The sequence below is a fragment of the Teleopsis dalmanni genome, chromosome X (genome assembly GCF_002237135.1).
Source record: "Teleopsis dalmanni isolate 2A chromosome X, ASM223713v2, whole genome shotgun sequence".
NCBI classification, from domain to species: Eukaryota; Metazoa; Arthropoda; class Insecta; order Diptera; family Diopsidae; genus Teleopsis; species Teleopsis dalmanni.
The window spans coordinates 99,061,271-99,068,842 of NC_051848.1; the positions used below are offsets into that span (position 1 = coordinate 99,061,271).

Consider the following 7,572-nt stretch of genomic DNA (forward strand, 5'->3'; position numbering starts at 1 on the left):
GTTTTAAGCATCATATTCGATTATAACTGCAGTTCTCTCCAAAGGTATATTATCGCCGTGCAAAATTGACAGCTTCTTTTTTCTGCTTTCCGATTTTGGTGGATATTTTCGCTTAAACGTTCACTTAAACGGTATTTTTTATTATATGACCCTCTGTATGACATAGCATCTTAACACCCAATATTGCATACGTGAACAAGCTCTTTGGCACTCAGTTAAACCATTACGTCAATGGAATAATGGAAAAAATAAAAAGAAATTTGAAGTTAATTCAAAAACAATAATTATTAAAAGATTCTTGCCAATAACAGAAAACAGAAAATTAGTTTATGCAGAAATTTGTTAAATATATCCAATCTGCGCATTTAAACAAAAAAACATTGGATTCTTTCGTTCCTTGACTTTCGCAGGAATATCACTGCCTTTGGCATATCAAATTTTATCTCAAAAACTCCTAAACAAACATTGAGATTAATAATCCAAATATCATGAAAGCTTAACGGGAGTAGCTCAATATAGTATTATGAATCCTATTTTATTTTATATTTACTATAAACAATCGATCTACTATCCGCTGTAAGTCTCACTATTATTTTCTGATGAAATAGTCATTTTTGTAGTATATACTTTTACAGACTCTATAAAGAAGATTAAACCAAATTAATTAATAGTTGTCAAAATTGCAAAAAAAATCGTACGAAGACAACTCAAATTAAATATTCTTTTTATTGAAAAGCTAGTTCATACATTAAAATAAATAAAAAATATGGATTTCTATAAAGAATTGACTTTAAAACTGCTAACGTGTAATATGTGTTCCTAAATTTTTAAAGCTCTGAATTTTAAATTTAATGCCTAATAAATGCAGTTCTTTAGCACTAATTCACAGTAAAATGGTATTGTGGTGAGCTATCTTAAAATCCTTAACCTGAGATTCTTAAACCAGCTCAGTCTTTTTTTGTCGGAAATGAATTGCACTCATATATCTTCACAAGTCTTCCGAGATAGACGTTAAATGGATGCATCAAAGGGTGCTCTCCGAAGTCCAGTAAAATATATTAATATACGATATAAAAATAAGCAATGAGCAAATAAGATAATGATTAAATAATGATAATGCTAATGATGGGGTACAAGTAACAACACAGTTTTTGTAGTTTCTATTATTTATTAACTCTGTACTAATTTGGAATTTTGATTTAAATTTTCAAACTGCTTTACCAAATGTTGGATTACATTTTCTTTGGCATTTTCTTTGACATTAGATTTGCTTGATTTGTTCATTAATGTCAGATTCACTTTAAATTTTTCGATCAGAATGGATTGACAATCCCAACGATTCCATCTTGTTTAGGAAAAGTTAGTGGTGTTTTAATAGTAATTGAATAGAAAACATTTCGTAAAGGATGATACTTAAAAATTGTTTCGTGTTTGAATTGAACCGCCTTGAGTCTGTCGATCACATTCCTTAAGTCATAAGGCATCAGTTACTAAGTCTGATTACAAAGCTCTATTAGCTTAATCTGTTTATTGCATCGCCTATTACAGTAATTAACATGATTGCCTCTATAAACAATGATTCGTTTTTATCACTCTCTTTCATTGAAACTGTTTGATCCATACTTCGGATGTCCGAATATGTAAAACAAAATGGACTCCCAAGTATTTTTTTTTTTTAAAAACTTTTGTAGTGGTCCTTATATATCTTTCAGTAGGAATTGATTTTAATTCTAAGAAATAATATAAAATGTTATTTAATACATAGTTTCAGAATTCCGTATATATATAATTAAGAAGTTAAATGTTTTAAATATTGAAATTAAGATTGACATTTAAGAAAATAAGAATCTGTGGTAAATGTAGTAATAGAGCAGAATATTAACAAGTTTTCAATTTTTGTCTGACCTAAAAGCTTACTACAGAATTTATCTAAGGTCTCCCTATATGACCTATCTGACGTGAAGAATACATTTAGGTCAATTTATTGGTTTGTTTCTTTGTGATTTAAGGTGGATATTGTAATGTATGGGACTTGATATGTGCTAGTTTGGTAGTGTAGTCAGAAAGAAAAAGTAGACTACGAATACTAAAGAGAAGAAAATACGGAGCAAGTATCCAACCCTGCTGCTTGAATGGCAGAACCATTTAGATGAATAACTAACTTCCGATGAAAAACCAAGACTATGTAAAATATAGATATATACTACAAATTATTAATAAAAGTTAATTAAATGAGTGTCATGTTCCTAAAGGGGATCGATTCAATCGGATGAGGTAAGGTCAGAATACATTGTAACAAAACCACCACGAAATTCAGTACAAATTGCAATCTATTTAAAAAGCAATCTTATCATTTATATCGTTCTGATAGTATCTACGTATATTTATGACGTTTTAGGTCATATTACTCACTGGATGAATGCTTATTAATTTGCCGTATGAAAAGCATGGTAGACTACTGTGGATGTGTAAATGCACCTTGGCCAACATACATTATTAATGCGAGCGTATGTAACCTTTTGGATGTACCTTGTTTAACCAAGTGGAAAAAGCTGTGGTATAATTTTAACTATTTTGATTATGTGGATAACCAGAGTAGTCAATCTAAGTCTACAACGAACAGTTGTGCTCACTGTTTGCCCACATGCAAAGGTGTTAACTTCGATGTATCTGTCAACGATCTACCATTACGAAGAGTTGTGTCGCGTTACGGAACAAGCTACAGTCATGGTCTACTGTAAGTGCTATTATGTGCATAAGATTTAATCGAATTTTAAATTCCGTTACCATAAATATTTGCAGCAAGGACTTAAACAATGATCAACCTCTAGCCGTAATTAAATTGTTTTTTGCAAAACGCTTTGCTCAGGCTACTGAAACGAATGTTGTTAGCAGCTGGGTTGTCCTACTAAGTGAGTAAATTGATCAACTTATACTTGATATCTCAGTATCATAAGCACATATCAATTAACTTTCGTCGTATATATAAATATGCTATCAATAATACTTTATGGAATATAGGGTACCATAGAAAAATTTACTTCATTAAACATTTAGTCAAAAACTGTCGTCTATATTTTCTATAAAAATAAACCAATACACATTTATAAGGCGCTTATACACCTTATAAACTTGAGCATTGTCATGGTGTTTTCGTCGAAAAAAGTGGTTTGACATTTCAGAGGTCAATTAAAAAAAATCTGTGTAATTTTGAGCTTTATGAGATATTCCAAAATTTCGCCAAAACTTAAACAAAATCGTATTTAAATCAGCATTAGTTCCAAACTCTTTCAATTAGTAATACAGATGAAACATTTTATGAAGAGTTATTCCTTTTCAAGTAGATTTTTCTTTAACACCATGTATCTGGGTGAATATTGAAAATTGATCTCTGTCCATATTCTCATAATGTGTTTCTTTTCATGCACCAATTTGAATTATTTATGACAATAGGTCATGGATTGAGATATATATACACATGTTTGTGTTTTGAACATTAATAAAACTATTTCTTTAAAATAAATTTAAATAGTATTCTCTTTACAGATCGTTTTGGTGGCATAATGTCTTTAATGTATGGCTTCAGCATAATAAGTTATATTGAGATTATATATTACCTTTCAGGCAAATGGTTTGTCTACTGTAGTCAAAAACGACAATCGAGTAAGCTAAGTTCAAAAATAACTACACTAAATAGATCGCAGCTCCAGTTAAACCTGCAAATAGAGCCAATCAGTTGGATCGGGAAGCAATGAAGCTGTTATATTATTAGAAAAGTTGTCAAATGAATATGAAATACATATTTTAAAATTAATAATATAGAATAGATAACTACAAACAAATCGAAAAATATGCAATTTACGAATTGTGTTCTCAAAAATTGTTTAAAATTATTATATTAAATTCTTTTCTAATAATATTATTAAAAATGTTAAATGATAATAAATTCTATTTAATATATATTAAAGTCCTATACTCACGTATAAGTTTTGATATAATTTTTAACCTCAGTAATTGGCAGGTGATAGCCTCGACGATGAAGTCCGCGAAACTGCAATCAATGTTAAAAGCGATTATGTCCTTTATAAGATATTTGGAGAAACTCGACAATGATCCATTGACCCATTGTTATCAACAAGACTGGCTTTCTCGTTATAATAAATGCACTCGTACATTCCTCCAACGGTAAAGCATGGATGTTCAATACATTTTTAGGCGTCGTTATCTAAATATCATTTTAACATAAATAAAAAGAAAAAATCGAAAATACATGTCCATATATATTTGAATATTATTTGATTATATAAATATGGTATGTCTTCAAATAGTTTGGTACTAACCGTACTTTCAAACATTTGTAAGGCACTTTTGTGGGACATTCAAATTCATAAAGAGTTTTTCGGAATATTGAAAATTTCAATAAATACTTTGATATATATTAGAGTTTCTTCACATTAACTTCAACATAAATATATTGCCCTTAGTTCCGGTACAAGTACAATTTGGATGTAAGTATTCGACAATATAATATACAAACAATGAAAGATAATATTTATAATGACATTATTAAAACAAACACTAAATATTATTAATGTTGGTATATACCAATTCCATTCTCCAATGGTATTGGTTTAAATAAAGTAAATTTTTAAAACTAAGGCATCCATTCAAAAAAAAAGTTTAAAATATTCTAAATTTGTCAGGTATGTTCTTCCATCAAGTTGATGCCTTGCCGTGCAAATGTACGTAGCTTCTATTGTTAAACTTCATGAATTTTACTTCAAATTGCTTTAATATCCATCATTTAACTCGAAGTTAGCGTTTAATTACTATTTTCTGTTTTTAAATCTGAAAAATTTGTTTAGTAGTTACTAATTTGGAACAGGAGAGCACCGATTAGACAATAAAGAGATTCATATAAAACAGTTAAACAAATCAAATTTTTTGGATGACCTTAAAAGAATAAAGAATCATTTGGACACACAAAGGATTATCTACTGTATACTCTTCATTTTATAGTACTGTGTCAGTGTTATTTGTCAAACAGAACTCATATCCAACTTATAACTGCATTGCATGTTTCATTATATAGATCTTTTAATAACCGCTTATTATGTCAAAACTGAATAAACTTGTATTACAAATGGAAAAAACAATCCGCATCGAATTTTCTTCACTTGACAAACTTAAATTTGGATATGGAGTATTTAGATTTAAATCCATCGACAAAAAGTCACAGTGTGGCGCTGTATGGTGTTTGATCTGGCAGTGTTGTTGATCAGACAAACTTCAATTCTGATCACTACAACCTCATGATTAACAATTTAATTGGACGTGAAATTGACTATATAGATATGAGAATACCTTTTATATACAACACCTTATATTTTGGTCTATTGCGCGTGTAATGACTCAGGGGTGTTATTTTACATCAAAGGTTTCAAACTTATGAAAAAGTAAAAATGAGCGATTGATTACGAGCTCTTAATTACTAATGCTACAGATTGAAAATTGTATTAACTACAGACTAACTTCAGACGAACGAATCAAATACTGATTAATATTTAACTGTGAGAATTGACTTCATCTTTAATCGTTTAAACTAGAATAGGTTGGTGATGATTTAGCAATCTGCAATCTTAGAAGTCATAAACAGAAATAAATATTTCTTATTAATGTAGGTGAACGATGGAATCAAGAAAGAACATATTCACACACAGAGTTCATTTAGCCAATGTGGTACAGCTTTAATTCAGTGGGAAGAATTAAAATTTAAATTTTTCAAGATGTCATCATTAAATATAGTCTAATCATGGAACACTGGTTACTTAAATCCGCGAAAATGAAGATATCGCGTTATAACAGGAGGTCTGTAATCACTTTTTCAGAAGCCAGGCAACAATACACATACAATATAAGTAACCAATAAAATAATTAATTATACATTTTTTTAGTTCAGCGAAAATATAGATTGATTTACTCACTTTTTATTCGATCCTTATCTGATTTTTTCGTGAATTGTTGCGGTTGCTTTATAAGCTTTGATTTAGAGTTTGTAGTCTTCAACTAGTGAACATTATTGTTGTATTCCTTATTCCTTATTCCTTATTAAGCAATACGGTTTCGGGATCGGGTTCACCGAAAAGACTACATTTAGTTCTTATTAGTTTCAAAACGTTGATGTAACCAAAAAAAATGTATATGATTGTGCCGTTTGATTAAATCCAATCAGTATCAGTATAGAATCTAATCCATTTATAAATTTTTTATTTAATGATATTTTGTTATATTTTAAATATTTTTTTTCTTTGTTAAGCGATTCCATTCCATTTCAAAAATTTCTAAAATAAAAATTTATAAAAATTGAATACAACTATTAGAAAATATCTTGTCTCTTTAAATATATTTTTGCTACTTTGAATTCATAATAACAAAGAAAAGAAGTTACAGTGAAGAGATCTCTTCGGTAAAGGACAATATTATTAAATATCATAGACAATAGTTACTCTGGTAAGTTTTTATTAAGCCATATCCAATGAAATATAACATCGTATTACAACCCAGACGAATTTGTGATCAAGACGTACACCTTCACTGGGTAAACCCGTACCGAAATATTCTAAATATATGCGGTAAAATGTATCTTATGATTATCACCTTTCATTGAAGGAAATAAACAATGGCGATTACTTTGCAGCTTTATATGATCGTTTTAATAAGATTTGGAAGGAGAAACGTGCCCATTTGGTTGCTAATTCGTAAAGGCAGTCTACATACTAAATATGGCATAACAGCCATATTAAAATTTCATTCTCATAAAATTCCAAATTACTTCAACATCAAAAACATACCTCATATTTTAGAAAAATTCTCATATCTGTGGAAAAGGATTTACATCTAGATATATATGGTAGTGAAGATTTGTACAAGTACTATCTTATGATTAATTTATGCTGTATTCATCTACCATAGTGAAATATTGAAATGGTGATGGGTCATAGTGTCTGATCCATGCGTCTAAAACTATAACGTGTGATCAGGTTCCCGCAGAGAGCAACCTAAAACCATTTTCACACAAATCGTACAACACAACACAATCAATCACTCACATAATATTTAACCAGATAAGATAATAATCAACAAGTAACATAATAAAGATGGATTTACTTACTTGTTATTCGTCCCACATTTGATGCTTTTGAATATTGAAGGAATTGTTTTTAAAGTTTTTTTAAATATTGATTTAAAGTTTTTTTCATTGATTTCACCATAATCAGTGTATATTTATTTGATATTATATGTCCTTATATAGAGAAATGTTCTTGTACTCCGAATTAATTACAATATAAGTGTAACTAAAAAAAAGAAAAAGGAATTTTCTTAACAAAAATTTTCTTCAGTTATACATTAAGTTTCTAAATGAACTGAAGCAATACATTTCTTTAGGAGGAATGCCGTGGTTTCATCTCCAGATCTGTATCAAATTCTACAATGCCTAACCATTCCCTGTGGGAAATCAAAGACGGATGCCTACATGTCTTACTTGCTTTTAAATTGATATGTAAAAATCAC

At 29.3% G+C, this 7,572-nt stretch overlaps 1 long non-coding RNA gene across 1 annotated transcript; it reads right to left on the minus strand.

Moving 5' to 3' along the window:
* Positions 1–4,610: 4,610 nt before the first annotated feature.
* On the minus strand, positions 4,611–7,358 carry LOC119689393. Its single transcript, XR_005253421.1, has 3 exons — positions 7,172–7,358; positions 5,985–6,341; positions 4,611–4,848 (listed from the first exon to the last, which is right to left on the minus strand). It is a non-coding gene; the product is annotated as an uncharacterized LOC119689393 (long non-coding RNA).
* Between the last annotated feature and the right edge of the window lie 214 nt (positions 7,359–7,572).